This window comes from Parasteatoda tepidariorum, chromosome 8 (assembly GCF_043381705.1).
Source record: "Parasteatoda tepidariorum isolate YZ-2023 chromosome 8, CAS_Ptep_4.0, whole genome shotgun sequence".
Classification (NCBI taxonomy): Eukaryota; Metazoa; Arthropoda; class Arachnida; order Araneae; family Theridiidae; genus Parasteatoda; species Parasteatoda tepidariorum.
In genome coordinates this window covers 60,803,524-60,820,469 of record NC_092211.1, presented here as the reverse complement: position 1 = coordinate 60,820,469, position 16,946 = coordinate 60,803,524, and the positions used below count along the sequence as shown (strand labels likewise).

Below are 16,946 nucleotides of genomic sequence, written 5' to 3'. Positions count from 1 at the left end.
GGTAAGGAATCGTTTGTCATAAAAAATTACCTATCTTTTAGGCTATTAACTATTATTTAATCGATAAGTTACGACGGAATCTTGCATTTTGCTATATTTTTATTAATCTAAGTAGACATTTTTATCTATATGTAGTAAGAATCCCCAAACTATATTTAACAACTTGTTGCTTGGCACTACGTGATGCTCTTCTCCATCCTTCATCCTCAAAATCCTCTTCTTCCACGTGCAAATCCATTATTCGGACTTCGATGCCCTCTACCGGCAGCCCCTAGCAGGGCGCTAGCAAGGGAACGCCCTCGCTCAGTTGGTCACCAAAACCTTCAAATCGAAGACATAACAGAGTTCTTATCTCTATTGCAAGGGGTGGTTCGTTTCCATCCTCCACTTCTTTCTTGATCGAATATTTTTGGATTATAACTGTTGTAAGTGTTTTGGTCTCGTGTTTCGTGCAGAAGTCGTTCCCGGATTGTGTGGGATTAAAAGTGTGCCATTGTGGGGCGTAGTGCCCTGGAGTTGGTGTCCTCTTAAAAGAGAGCCCAGGAATTGAAAGAGGAAGTTTCTCCAACCATCATGTGGAATCAGCTGTTATCGTCTTGATTTTAAAATTTGAAGAGGGTGAGTAAATATACTTGGAATGGAAATATTTTACCTTTTTTTTTATCAAACATTATGAAAATTGTAAATGTTCTCTCAAACATTTTGATTGACAGACGAGAATACGAGAAGAAAAAATTATATTAAAAGAAAATTTTGTTTTATATTTAAGAAAATGGGAAGTTCAGTTGTACTTTTTTCTTTAAATCAGGAATATTTAAGTGTCGCCAAAATTGTGAAATATATTTAAGTAATGTTAAAACTCGTTACGTTTCTATAACTCGTATTTTAATAACTTAATATTTATAACGTGTAAATAAGTTCTAGTAAGTAGCAATAACATTTGTAACTTGTACAATGTTCTAGTAATTTTGTGATATATTTGTGTGCTTAATTGAAGTTAGATACAAACTTGAATGATTTATAGCAAGTATTTGAACTAATTTAATAATTGTAATGCGTGAAAAAAGTTTTAGAAAGTAGTAATAATATTCATAACTTATTCTAGTAGTTATGTGATATATTCCTATGTACGAATAAGATATTTTTATAGCTAGTATTTAGTTCCAGCTTAATATTTATCAAGTAGCAAGAAAAACATAATTTAATTTTGATTGTTTTTCAGAATGATAAAACTTTTCAAGTTGAATGAAAACAAAAAATTTGCTTGTTATTCTATGTGTATGTATCAATTGACAAAAATCGTATCGACAAAATGTATGTATGGTATGTATCGACATGTGTATGTATCGACATGTGTATGTATCGACAAAAGTATCAATAAATACTTTTGTCGGAATAAAAATTAAATAATAAATCTTGAAAAAAAAACTAAAAAGATAAAAGCCAAAAACAAAGTTTTTTTTATAACAGTGTTTTCTAAACCTCTTATGGAAGTTTATGAGTTATAAATCGCTGTGAAAAATTTGTTTAAAAGCATGATATATTATTATATTAAACTAGATATCGGTGTTCCCGTACAAAAAGTTGCGTGCTTAGTTTGAATTGTGTATTTGAACTAGTTTAATATTCAGCTAAAATCTTAAAATTTATAAGAAATTTCATTTATGCTATATTTTGTATATTATTTTGAATAGTAATATTTTTTTATGTAGAATATTAATCTGTAATGAACTTTGAATGTTAAAGCAATTAAATAATAAGTTTGGAGAAAAAAATAGATAAAAAATTATAGAGCAAATAGGCTGTTTAAGAACTTCATTCTCTGATAAATATTTGGACATTTATTAAACAGCTAACAATAAATCATTGTAATTAACTTGCTGAAAAGTATGTAATAATATAAAATTAACTAATAGTGCTAAAAAAAAACTTTGCAACATAACAAAAGTTACGCGTAGAAGGAAACGCTATTCAAATTTTCTGAAACAATCATCGGTTTAAAAAATTAAACGTAGTTTAGCAAATGAATTTATGACATTAATAAAAAAATAAGAATGTAAATAATTCCTTGTGTTTAAAAGTGAGCAATTAAGTTTACGATATTAATAAAAAATGAGAATGCAAATAATCTGCTATGTTTTGAAGTTTTCGGCATAAATAAGAAATAAAAATGCAAATGATTCGTTTTGTTTATAAGTGAGCAATTAAGTTTTACGACATTACAAAATACGAAGACAAGTAATTTTTTATATCTTAAAGTGAGTAATTAAGTTTCGCGACATAAATAAAACATAAGAAGGAACATCGATCACACGGTAACGGCTCATCGGAAAATCCGATTTTCAAAATCAAAGTCAAATCACAAATTTAGGAAAAATTACAAAATTGGAAAGGAAATTTAACAGAATCAACTGTTTTTATGCCATGCCCGAAGTCATCATGATTATATTACCAAATCTTACCACATTTACCGAATTTTATAACATTTATAAAACCATTTTATAATGTTAATTTTATCAAAATCATTACCAAAGCGTTCCGGCAAAAATTACCGAACTTTTTCATTGTTTCCATAGAGGACAGAAACACGGTAAATTTTACAGTATTCTTGTACTTTTTACCATACTTTTTTTCGGAGTACGATGATGTTAATTCAGTGACATTAGCTTGAAATGTTTTCAATTGCTCTAAATGATTTTAGAAATTCATTAAGATTGCACTTTAAATGCGTAGTTAAAGATTTCTCAGAAGTTGTAAAGAAGATGATTAATTATAGGAAAAAAAAGACTAGTTAAAAAAGATAAAATAAAATAAATGTTAAAGCTAGATGAAAAGGATGAAAAAAAAAGGTGAGGATGCGAATTATTCTAGAATATAAAATTTTCATTTGTGTCAAAAAGTAAAAAAGAATATGCGTGAAATAGTTATGGTAATCAAAAATTAAACCAATGAACAACAAGAAGGGAAATGATTTTTAAATTATCTAAAATTACCCTTAAAGGTCATCACAGTAGGAAATGCTGGACAATATCCCTTTACCTTAAAAGAACACTAGTGAGAAAATAACGGGAAAGTGTACCAAAGCCAGTTCTAAACGAAAAATTCATTATAGTATTTTGATGCATAATTATAATTCAGTAATCAGTATTATAATCATATCATAATAATAATTGTAAACAATATAACATAATTGTAATGAGTATCATTATTATTACAATTGGGTACTTGCAACTAATCACATGGTTGTGTCTAATCACGAGGTTATGTCACGTGGCTCGTTAATGTTACAGCTTCAAGACTTGGATTTATTATCACCCTGAATCAATTTTTGGATCAGTTTTGATTGAATACCCGCAAGCGACGTCACACGTGTGTGTCGAACCTTTCCGGCTGACCCACGCGTGACGTCACTTCCGAGTATCCTATTGAATTTCAGTATACTTGAAGTTATCAGTTTGAATGAAAACATGAGTATAGTTGTAATTCAATATATTTGGAACTATCAATACAGGGTTACTCATAATTCCCTCCGCCTGTAAGCGCAATTTTTCTAAACTACAATTGGCTTCAGTGGTACATGTTACTGCCATCTACCGGCAACTGCTTAAATTAAAACTCGAATACTTTCGGAATAATTTCATATGCTCTTTTTTGCCATATTCGTCTTCGTTTTTTTACTATAACGCTTCGAAACCCCGGAGGGAATTATGAATAACCCTGTATAATAGCAGTTTAATCAAATTTCATTGTATTGAAAATTAAAAGTATAATTGGAGCTCAGTATTTGTGGAATTAATTAGTGCATTTGAATTCATTATGTTTGATATCATTAGTATAATTTGAATTCAGTACTTATGGAATCATCAATATACTTGGAATCAAGTATATTTGGAATTGTCAGTAAAATTGGAACTCGGTACGTTTGGATTCATTAGTATATTTGGTATTATCAATGTAGGTGTAATCATCGGTGTATTTGAAATAATTAGTAAAAATACTTTTTTAGCTATAAAATTCAGTCTTTATATCTCTAACAGGAAATGTAGTGAATTTATGCCCCTTCTAGACTTTTCCTCAATCTATTTTCAGGTTGCTTTTAAAGCTAAGAGCTTTTTGGTTTACAATTTTCAGTCACGTCGTCTTTTGTTTACTCGAATCTTCAAACTTTTTTTACCATTCATTTAACCTAGACAAAACTATAGTTTTTTCCGGTAAAACTGGTCTGTTATATCTAGTCTAAGTCTAATATAGTCTGTAAAAACTAGTTTAAATAGATTATTCAAAATAACCAATTTTATATGCGTCTTTATAATAATCTAATTTTTTTTCTTCTGTAATTAGTTTTGAAACAGTAAAAATTTGCATTTCTGAACGCGAAAAATTTTAATGTCTCTTTTGTACTGGAAAAATTATTACAGTTAAATAGAGCATTTAATTTGATTTATTTTATATTAAGGGTTTTTCTCAATAAAATATGTGCAGTTTTATTTTAGGGCATGTTGAATTCAAAGTGGGGTCACGGAAGAATATTAAGGTGAAAAAGATACGTAATAAATAATTCTAACATTTTCTTTTCGTTAGAAATTACCTAGATTTTCATAACTAATATTCTATTGGTATATTTTAAAATTCAAAACTTAAACTTTGACATTTTCCCAGCCTAAACTTTGGGAATCATGTTTCTTTTCTTTTTTTTTTTAATTGCAAACTAGGAAGATTTTTTGAGCTCTATTTTTTAATATGATCCATTAAAAAAATCGCTCCATACATGATTCTAGAAAATGAGGATTTCATGATGATGAGATCCTCCATTATGACGAAATTTAATCATCATTCATGATAAGGAAATTGATTCATGATCGAGGATGGTGAAATTTTTCCTTGATATTTGTGCCTGATATTCTATCGATGGGGGTTTGCAGTTAAATCATGTCGCTTTAAACCCACACCAATCACATTTCTGAACATAAAATTATTTTAAGTGGTTGAGATATGTCCAAATAGCCTGGTTGGTAGGACACTGGACCCATGTCCAAGTGGTCGTGGATTCGATCCCCTACGGCCGAAGACTCTCCATGTAGTAAATGGTGACTAATGTACGTTAAATCTGTCGAGTCGAAAAGTCCTCCATGTTCCCATAACAAATCATACCTCTGGGGGTACTGATTCCGGAGTTTCCTTGTCTCTTGAATTGGTTCAAAATTACAAGGCTACGGAGTTGAACATTAATAGTCGTAAACCCAAAATTGAGTCTGATGTTCCACGACGGTTATGAAATAAAATATAAAAATGGTTGGCATATCATGGATTAAAATTTCATAGCTGTCAGATAACCTTGGAAATTCTTAGTGGTTTCGCTTCTTCATTAAAATAAATGAATTGAAATCCTTACACAATGGAAAACTTTCCGCTATTAAATCCATGAACCCTACTTTTTTTTATGTTGGTCTCCAATTATTATTTGTAAACTGAGTTAAATAGTAATCCCTCAAATGTTGACCGATTTAAGGTGAAGCTTCTGAATATATACGTATATACTTTACAGCCATTCAAAAAATATAATGGGAAGTTTTAATTATATGATAAAGCAATAATACTCTAAAGCTTTAATTTTTAATCAACTATTTAAAAAAACAGTGATCAAAATTTCTAATTAAATACTAAAACCACCGCAACTCAAATTCAATATTCGAAAGTTACCCGTTTTTATTTAACTAGGTACCTGCTAGTGACATTTTCGTTGGTAGATCGCAGCATTTTTTCAATTCAGAAGCCAACCAGCTTCGCGCACACGCGTGACGTCGCTTGCAGGTATCCAATTAAATTTGATTTAAATTACATGGTTAGGCATAATCCCTTCACTTCTTCTCTGGTACGCGATTGCTAAATGATTCATATGCGAAATCATTATTTTTTTAGGCTTTATTTATTAAATTTTAGTCTTTAAATCACAGCTAGAAAGCTATTTTTTTTTTATTAAAAAAGACTATTAACCAGACGAGTGTTACGTAATTATTCTATTAAAATGCGTTAAAATTAAAATAACTATTACAAATTCAGACTGACTTTAATAAAAGTGCAGAAAAAGAAACAAAGCAAATTCCATTACACAACTAAACCACGCAGAAGAAAGTAATTTAAGTAAAGAAAAAATCTTGTACAGAAGTTGTTCCGCGAGAAAATTGAAAATTCGAACTTTCTTTTTAAATTTTCTTATCTTAATTGGACAGACGTTGTCGGAAAAAATTAGAACTGGCGTTCTCTGTTTTATACATTTCTCCTTTCTTTTAAAAAGCTGTTTAAATATTTCTAAATTCACAAGTTTACGACATATTTTTCACAACTACTCATTTCCGCTATTACCTCATGTTTGCCGTTGTCTCTTTCTTTATCGTCTGCTTTTGCTTCTAAAATGTCGATTTGATTAACTCGTTTGTCTGCTTTTGTGTTAAAAAAAGAAGAGAGCAGTACTGAAATTCGATATCCTTTAAATGGCTCATTAACTAACTCTTTGTTTGACTAGAAGCTAATTTCGTTCCGATTAGAACATCTGCTTAAATGTACAAAATGGCTCATTTCTTCAATATAATGGGATAAAGTTCTCCTAAAAAGAAAAGGGAAAAAGTTGACATAGAAAAGCGAAATTTATTCCAGAAGTAGATAGAGTTGCTTATAACCATGAAATGTGTTTATTTTGTCCCATTGTTTTGATGGTCATGTGATAAATGATAGTTATTTTACAGTTTATAGAGACATTAAAGACAACTTACTTATGGAAATCTGTACATATTTAGTAATTCGAATCATTGTAGAATATTCACTCAGAGTTAAAGCTAATTATTCTTTTGCAACTGTTGTGGTGATTACCGTATGATAAATAGTAGTTATTTTACAGTTTATAGAGACGTTGAAGATAATTTAGTTTAAATGAGTTTATCTACGCAAATCCAGTTTTAGTAATTCGAAGCATTGTGGAATTTTTTAAGCCATAAAAGGCGTTTATTTTGCTCCACAGTTGGGATGATTGTAAGATAAATCTTTATTATTATATAGTATATGAGATATTGAAAACAATTTTGTTTAAATGAGCCGTTTCTTCAACAAATTTATTCATTTCATCGATGCCAAATTAAATGTTTCTATTTAAAATTATAACATTTATCGTATTTTGTTACAGTTTGGGATAAGAAAATAATTTTAAATAAGGGAAACATTTATAAAGTTAAAAATTATTTTGTAAATATCTTTGTAAATAATAAAAGTATTTTATTTTCGATAATTTTTTTAAGAAGATTATCATTTAATACATCAATTTTAGTTAAAAGTTTTGTAAATTTTTGATGGCTGACCTTATAAAATTTCCAGAAATTATATTTAAAAAAATCAATCAAAATTTTTTTTTTTAAAGTTATCGTTGTTAAGAAGTTGCGAATTTCTCAACAACGTGAATCGCTACCATGTTTAAAAAGGGAAAATTAATTTCATAAGAAAAGTTCTTTTCACCTCTTATAAAAACGCAGAGCAGAACATAAGTTATATAGTTTGCCTATTTAGTCTGTAAAAGACATAATTTCCAGTCAGGAAGAAACAAAGTGGATTGCACTTATTGTGTTTTGCAAAAGTGAAGTGTTTATGCTTAACCCTGTGATTTAAATCAAATTTAATTGGTTACTTGTATGCAACGTCACGCGTGTGTGTCAAACCTGATTGACTTCTGAATCGACAAATGCCACGATTTACCTACGATGACGTCACTTGCAGGTATCAAATTAGCTGACTCATATGCTTCTTTAATTTTGAACGTTCATTACAGACAGGCAGAGATTAGATCTGGCTAAATTTTTGAATGTCCAAATCAGAGCTTTATTATTATTATTCTACCAAGTACAAGAAAAAACATTTCTAATAAGAAACACGTCTTATAAAAAAGAACTTAAGTATTATCTTTAAATACAAAAATCACTCACAGGCTATTGAATTATATAAATATATTGCCCATGCATTTATTTTAAATGTACAATTTTTTTCCCTCAAAACAACATTGAATTAGGGGAAAAGTGGTGATTTTTAAACGCAAATTAGATTACTTTTTTTTCTTTTCTAGAAAAGTCTTCATCTTTTTGTTCTCAAGCCCTTAAAAACCTCCATTGGACTGAAAATTTAACCATAAATTTAAAGCCTCTTTTTCGGAGACAAAACAGAAAAAGAAGAAAAATTTAAGGAAGTGAAAAATTTGTCAAATTTGTGATAAAGTATAATGGTTAGTTTTTTGGGTTTAATTATTACTTCAATTTTAAAATGCCACATAAAAAATACAAAATTTCTAATTATGTATTTTTTTCTGCAGATATTTTGAGTTTTTACTTTGCTATGAACTGAATATGAATAAAACTTTTTGCCATCACTTTTTATTAATTCATGATACTTTGAAACAAAGAAAAAAAATGGATTTATGAATTAAGCGTGTTAAATGAATTGTAAATTACAAAATCGCATCAACATAGATCTTAATTTTATTTACGGGAAAATTTACGAGAGATTTTTAATAAAAATAAATGCCATAAAGATTTTTATTTCGGAAAGAAATGTGCGAATTAAAAAAAAATAACATTAAAAAAGTGTGTATAATATTTTATGTACATACGTGTTCTGTTAAAAAAATCTTTTTTTACGTATTTGTATTTTACTATAAAAAATTAAAACGGAAAAATAATAAAACAAAAATTTATAAATGTCATTTCTTCATTAATGCACGACATTAAAAAATCTTTCAACAACACGAATTATCTGAACTTTTATTTAAGGGGAAAAAAATATTAAAAGCTTCTTTTAAGTAGTAATGAAAAATAAAATTAAAATGCCAAACGGGTGTGGGAAAAGCAAGACCTGTTGGAAATCCATTAGTTTTTTTATTCCGCCTCTCACGTAATATTCTTTCTTTTTTAAGAATTTCACGTCTATAATTCGCGTGTTTGTTCGCGAAAAGCTTATTCATTCTAGCAAAGCTACAAGCAAATGTTTGCGTGAAGATTAAATGCGAAAATATGAGGTAGAAAGCTTCTGCGTAGGCGATTAGAGTTGCTAATACCATCCTCCTACGGAAATCTCAATATCTGTTCGCTCCCTTATGAAACTTTGAGTAGTTGCAAGTAATAAAATATGAATTGGTGCTTTAAATGTCATTTTAAAGTTTGAGCATTTTTAATTAGTTTTCTCTTATTTTTTCTTAAGCACTTTTTTTTGTCAGATTGCATAAGTATTAGAAGTTATAAGTTTTTATACTTAGTAGTAAGTTTAAAGTCAATTTTTTAATGAGAAAGCTTTTAATTTAATTTTCTCTTATTTTTTTCAAATAAATTTTTTAATCGCACCTAGTATTTTGCTTTACTTATGGAAATCGAAGTTATTAAAATATTTTTAACGCAATTATTTTTCTTAGTTCGATAATTTTATGTTTTTTAATATTGTTATAATTTATAATTCGTGGTAAGTATTATAATATTTTTTTTTATTATGGGAGCATAAAATTTCATTTCCCCTTTTTTTTGCTTTAAAAACCTTTTAAATTGATCTAAGTATTTTATTTTACCTAAGGAAATCGAAATAATTCGAATTTTTTTAATGTTAATTATTTTTTTAAGTATAAGAATTTATATTTTGCAATATTGCTATAATTTATAAATTGTTATAAATTTTTTAATGCCAATCTCGGGGCTTTTAATTTAATGTTCTCTTATTTTTTTCTTTATAAGTAATTTTATTTTATAATTAATTTTAATTTATAAGTAATTTTAATTTAACTATAAGTAAATTTAATTTATAAGTAATTTTAATTTAACTATAAGTAAAGGTAATTTATAAGTAATTTTAATTTAACTATAAGTAAATTTAATTTATAAGTAATTTTAATTTAATTATAAGTAAAGGTAATTTATAAGTAATTTTAATTTATAAGTAATTTTAATTTAATTATAAGTAATTTTAATTTAATTATAAGTAATTTTAAGTAATTTTAATTTAATTGTAAGTAATTCTAAGTAATTTCAATTTAATTATAAGTAATTTTAAGTAATTTTAATTGAATTATAAGTAATTTTAAGTAATTTTAATTTATAAGTAATTTTAATTTAATTTTAAAAAATTTTAAGTAATTTTATAAGTAATTTCACCGAATATTTTGTTTTGTTTAAGAAAAATCGAAGTTAAACGAATATTTTTTAAGTCAACTTCTTATAGCTTAAGAATTTTGTAATTTGCAGTACTTTATTTTATTATAATTTTTTCTTTTCTTTTATGATCGACGTAAAACAACAGACCCAATTTTGAGTTTGCGATTACCAATGCTCAACTCTGTAGCCTTGTAATTTTGAATCCAATGAAGAAGACGAGTATCCTAGATCAAGTATTGGTTAAAATTTGCCCTCGTGGAGAACTTTCTGATGGAACAAACCAGCATTTGAGTTACATAGAGAGGAAAACCTTGAAAACTTCCCACGGTTATAGTGACGGCAATGGAACTCTAGCCCATGATCAGTCTGTCACTGAGAATATTTTACGTAAGCACTGTGGTCGGTGCGAACTGGGAGCGGAATTCGTATCAATCAGTCATCGTTGGGATTCGAACCCGGTCACCTCGTTGGGAGGCGACAGCTCTATTCCCTGAGCCACCACGGCTCTATTATAATTTCTAGTAAGCGTTATAAAAGCAATATTTAAGTGAAAAAACTTTTTTTAATTTTCTCCTTTTTTCTTTTATAGAATATTCTTTTAATCGTCCTACGCATTTAGTTTTATTTAGGAAATAAGATTTCTTGGAATATATTTTTAATGCTAATTTTTTATATTTTAAGACTTCAGAATTAGTTTTCTTTTCATTTTTTGTTTTGGTATTTTTTTAGATTACTTATAAAATCGAAGTGATAACTCGTAAAAAGATTTATAATGACTTTTTTAAAGTTATTTTTCTTTAAATTTTTATGTAATTAAATTTTTTCATTAAGTATTTAACTGAATATTACTTTAAGAAGAAATTGTAGTAAATAATTTTTTGTAATTTTCGTAATGCCATTTTTTTTTTTCGTTTCGAGAATTTGAATTAATTTTCTTTCATTATTTTTCTTTTTCTTTACAGCAAGTGTTTTTTTTTCCTTCATATTACTTAAAGAAGTCAAAGTTGATCGTATAACTTGTTGACTTTGAGGATTGAGAATAAATTAGTTAAATTTTTAATGCCGATTTTAATGACTTCAGTTTCTTCTTATTTTCTTTTTAATGATTTTTTTTATTGAATCGAGTATTTTGCATAAAATTACTAACAAAAGTCATTAATTAGGTTTATTTGCAGTAACATTAATACCAATATGTTTATGTTTGAGAGATTTTACTAAAATTTTTTGTTAATGATTTTATTGCATCGAGTATTTTGTTTACAAATTACTCAAGGAAATTACGTTTAATAGTTTTAATTTAAAAGATTCGTGTAAGTAGTTTAGTAAAAATGTGTTGTAAGAATTTTAATAACAATTATTATAGTTCATGAACTTTTTATTAGTTTCCAGTGCAAATCATGCATCATTCACTTCTATTGCAAATCATGCATCATTCCTTTCCTTTGGAAATCATGCGTCAAAATTGCGTCACCCATTGCATATCTAATTTATAGTTTTTTTCCCATTTCATCACGTTTTGCCTTTTTGACAAACTGAATTTAAAACAGTATATGCAAGGTTAAGGCATGATAAGGTGTCTTCCCATTTTATTTTACCGGGAGATATTTCGTTTCCCATGCAAGCAGTTATGTCAGATAACTTTGCTTATGCAATAAATCGCACTAAATATAGTTCTGCTTTTTCATACAATTTATTGAATAAACACAACTTTTAGCAACTGCCACGTTAGTGTCTGTACTTGAACTTTAAAGTATAAATAACCTAAATATTACTCTTATTTTAGATTAGGATGGTAAAAATGTATCTGTATTTGTCACTCTCTGCAATCAGTATTCTACGAGGAAATAATCGCTAAGCAATGAATTATACAAATATTGCTTTTAATCTTAGACCAGGGAAATAGAAAAGTAATAAACGTTGTTAATGTATGCCTTTTAATCAGCAGTCAGTGTTCTAAGCGGAAATAAGCCATAACGAATGATTTGTCCAAACATTTCTGTCTTAATCTTAGAACATTTCTGACATCTTAGAAGAAGGTTATAAAAAGTAATAAATCTTGAAAATGATTCTGTCTGTCACTCTGCAATCGGTATTCTGCGTGGAAATGAGCCATAACTGAATTATCCAAACATTTTTCTTAAACATAGACCAAGGCCATAAAAGTAATAAATCTTGTAAATGTTCTGCCACTCTGCAACCAGTATTCTATTACAAAATAAGCCCCATCCAATGAATTATACAAACATTGCCTTTAATCTTAGACCAGGGTAATAAAAAAGTAATTAGTCTTGTTAATGTATGTCTGTCACTCTGTAATCAATAGTCCGCTAGGAAATGAGCCATAACTGAATTATCCAAACATTTCTCTTAATTTTAAACCAATGTTATAAAAAGTAATAAATCTTGTAAATGTATTTGTCGGTCACTCTGCAATCAGTATTCAAAGAGGAAATAAGCCATAACGAATGATTTGTCCAAACATTTCTCTTAATCTTAGACCAAGATTATAAAAAGCAATAAATCTTGTAAATATCTATCTGTCAACCTGGAATCAGTATTCCACGCGGAAACGGGCCCTAGCCAATGAATTACCCAAATATTAAATCAGGGTAATAAAAATTGTTGGGAATATATTTGTATGGGACTCTGCAAGCAACATTACACTTGGAAATAAACACCATATTTGTTATGCATAACTTATAACAATGACATAACAGACATATACCAGCAAAATTATAAAGAACTCCATATCTTAACCCACCCTATGGTCCCCCTATGCCCTTATTTCATTTACCCATCTACTGTTTTCTATTTTCGAACAAATGAGCCATTTTCATGCATAATATGGCATGTTTAAAATAAATCTCTTTTCTCATTTAGAAAAAAAAAACAACAACTTAATGCATGTTTTTAAAAGTGGATATTTATTTGCATTTTTATAATAATGTATAAAAAAGCACCTCGTTTTCTAAAGTGAGCCCATAAATTAAAGCGTGACTTACTCGAAAAGAAATATCAAGATTGGGTAACATACGGATATCAATGTTTTTGCGAATATTTTTTTCCCCTTTCGTTTTTAAGAGTGGACGTTGATTTATGTATTGCTTTCTAAATTTGTTCCATTCCTACGACAAGTCCGTAATTAGTCAAGCGGACTAAAGAAAAAAAGGATAAGAAACAGAAGAAAAAAAATTGAGGCATTGCCTTGATTACAAAATCGCTCATTTTCTTAAAGTGTGACTAGCATTTTTAAAATAGTGGCAGTTTTTTTTCATGTTAGACTTATGAATAAGAAGAATTTGTTTGTTTTGGAAGCGTTCTAAAATTATGAAAGAAATAGGAGGAAATATATATATTTTTAATGATACTTTTATTTACATTTTTTTACATAAAGAGTTGCATTTGTATTAAACATTCGACAAAAAAAAAATTGGAAGGTAATTTGGATAATAAACTACTGCTAGGAAAATATTTTATCAAAATATTCTATTACACTGTTTGACTTCGCAGTGATGGCATAAAACAATTTATATTTGTGAAGTTTGACTTTTAATGGCGAGAGTGAATTAACTTTCTCGCCAAAAGAAATGGAGAGGTAAGTTTATAGAATCCAACTGAATTAGCTCTAAGTTCCTTACGTTCACAATCGAAAATTAATGTTGTCTTCAAGTTATTTAATGTTCAGAAGCTTCTAATCACTTTATTAGTCCCTAAATCTTATAAATTGTTAGTGTCATAGTCTTTGCACTTTTGGTGTTTTACCATTCTGACAAAAGATTTTTGTTTCCAAATGTACCTGAAAACTTCTTCCACCTCAAAAACACTTCAAGACTGTCACTTACCCAGATAGCCGGCAACCTTACGGCAAACGTTATATTTTCATTTTGTTGGCATTGGAAGGCACTAGTTATCCTTCTTTAAACTTAGCAGAAATATTAGAAATCCAAGCTTGTTTCTTTTAAGATTGAATAAAGGCGTGCAAAAACCTTTACAAAAAATATCATAGCTTTCAAAGTAAACCTTGCTTTAGTAAACCTTTCTAGCTTTGTCCAGGCCCTCAAAGGCAGCATTTTGTTTGCATTGAAAACTTAATGATCAGGTAAAACATTCGCTTTTAAAGTGTTAAAGAAAGTATATGAAAGCCTATACAAATAAACCTTATTTCAAAAATGGTCACAAAATCTAAAATAAACTTTGAGAAGGGTAAATTATCATCGGTTTGAGAACGCTTTATTATCTTGATTTGCGAATGATAAGTCATTCTCAATTTCAGAAGGTTTTTATAACCTTGTTTTGTAAAGGCATATTCAATCTCAATACTTAAAGATTGTTTATCAAAGCGTAATGATAACCTCATAACACGTAAACTAGCATAGTTAAATTTAACATTGTTCCAAGCTTGCATGTTTTATTTATTAATCTTTCATAAACCTTATTGGGTTTTGTAATAAAGGCTGTTGCTGACACTAAAATAGACCTTATCCTGCTATCTTGTCACTTATAAATCTTTGAGCTATCCGAAAGTTACATACTTAATATAATTTACAGTGCAGATGAATTTATCTAAAAATAATCCATCTTTTCCCAAGAAACCACAACGATAAAAAAAATGCTTTTTACTAAACTTTTCAAAGCAATACAGTGACATAAGGATACCTGTCTACCAGCCTTACGTCTATTAACCCTGTGAACTATTAACCTTTCTAGACATTTAGATTCTAAGCCAAGGTTTTAACTTACCGAATCTGAAAAAGCCAAAGGACGTAGACGGGATTACCTTAAGCGTTACACACAAACGGAAAAGCGAAAGGATTCCGTTCGCAAACGCAAGCATGAATCCCGTTCCTCATAAAAGTGCCAAAGTAGTTGACAGAATTGAACACTACCAAAGAGCGAACGGTGGCTCTCCGAAACCCTTTCACGCAAATACGAGAACTAGGCGTTGATCACTAGTTAGGTATAAAAGGATCCATTGTAAACGTACCCAATGACTTGCTCAAGACCACAGACTGTATTCCACGCAACGTAAATGATTCGGTCACTATTCATGTAAAATTGAAAAAAAAAAAGCCTAGCTTTGAAATCCCATTTTATGTATGAACTTGTAAATCCGAAACGAGTGTTTGATGCAGCTTACTATCTCCCTCAAACACCATTGTACCAATCTGAAAATGTTAATATTGATCTCGATTAGCTGTTTAATGTCTGTTCAATCATCAAAAGAATTTACATAGAATGTGTCTGAGCTGCATTCAAATAAGTCTGCAAAATTATGTACAGAGCAGTTCTTTTTCAACAACAAAAATTAGACAACAACCATTTTGCCAATGAGTAACTTGTGATTTTTTTAAATTTAAATTTGAAGATGGTTTATTAGACAAAAAGAATGATACGATACTAAAACTCGAAAAATTGCTGAAAAAAATTTTAAAATCGTTAAAAATGCTGAAACACATGTTAGTACCTTGCAACTAATTGTATCATTCTACAAAAATACTACTAAAAAATGTAGATATGTAGGATTCGAAATATAGATAAAACAAGGGAGAAATTACAATAGAGGAATTACAAGGGAAAATAAAAAGAATCCGCTCTTTTTTGCGAATACAATCGTATGGGCTGATGAAAAGATTATATCTTTTATTTTCCGGATTTTTAAAAAAAGAAAATTTGTCCTTTTTTTCAAATTTTTTTTCGGTTTTTTTTATTTTTATTATTATTTTTCTTTTTTTCCCCTTTTTTCATTGTTCTGCAATTTCTCCCTTATTTTATATACATTTTGAACTTATTTTATGAGTTCTATTTACTTGCAGCTTATGCGCAATAAACTTATTGTTTTTCTTAATTTTCTTCGTGTTTTTGCATTTATATATTTGCGAATATTTTTTTCCCCTTTCGTTTTTAAGAGTGGACGTTGATTTATGTATTGCTTTCTAAATTTGTTCCATTCCTACGACAAGTCCGTAATTAGTCAAGCGGACTAAAGAAAAAAAGGATAAGAAACAGAAGAAAAAAAATTGAGGCATTGCCTTGATTACAAAATCGCTCATTTTCTTAAAGTGTGACTAGCATTTTTAAAATAGTGGCAGTTTTTTTTTCATGCTAGACTTAGGAATAAGAAGAATTTGTTTGTTTTGGAAGTGTTCTAAAATTATGAAAGAAATAGGAGGAAATATATATATTTTTAATGATACTTTTATTTACATTTTTTTTACATAAAGAGTTGCATTTGTATTAAACATTCGACAAAAAAAATTGGATGGTAATTTGGATAATAAACTACTGCTAGGAAAATATTTTATCAAAATATTCTATTACACTGTTTGACTTCGCAGTGATGGCATAAAACAATTTATGGTTGTGAGGTTTGACTTTTAATGGCCAGAGTGAAATAACTTTCTCGCCAAAAGAAATGGAGAGGTAAGTTTAGAGAATCCAACTGAATTAGCTTTAAGTTCCTACGTTCACAATAGAAAATTAATGTTGTCTTCAAGTTACTTAATGTTCAGAAGCTTTCAATCAGTTTATTAATTTCTAAATCTTATAAACTGTTAGTGTCATAGTCTTTGCACTTTTGGTGTTTTACCATTCTGCCAAAACATTTGTTTCCAAATGTACTTGAAAACTTTTTTTTTTTCCAATGGCAGGCACTGAATTTGAATCTTGCCTATACTATGCCAGAATTGTTGCTCATTTCGCGTTATCCAGTGGGCACCTGTGAACCAAAGTCATGGAGGCGAGCAACATTGCCCACGCCACACTGCCACAAACCCGTTT

General features: G+C 28.7%; 1 protein-coding gene across 2 annotated transcripts in view; it reads left to right on the top strand.

The window, feature by feature from the left end:
* The first annotated feature begins 276 nt into the window (after positions 1–276).
* The window catches only part of LOC107439657 (arrestin domain-containing protein 2), a 218,092-nt gene continuing 201,422 nt past the window's right edge, over positions 277–16,946 (top strand). For both annotated transcript variants that reach the window (XR_011637401.1, XM_043052149.2), the window contains exon 1: positions 277–618. The gene's annotated coding sequence lies outside the window, so the exon portion shown is untranslated. The remainder of the gene's footprint in view (positions 619–16,946) is intronic.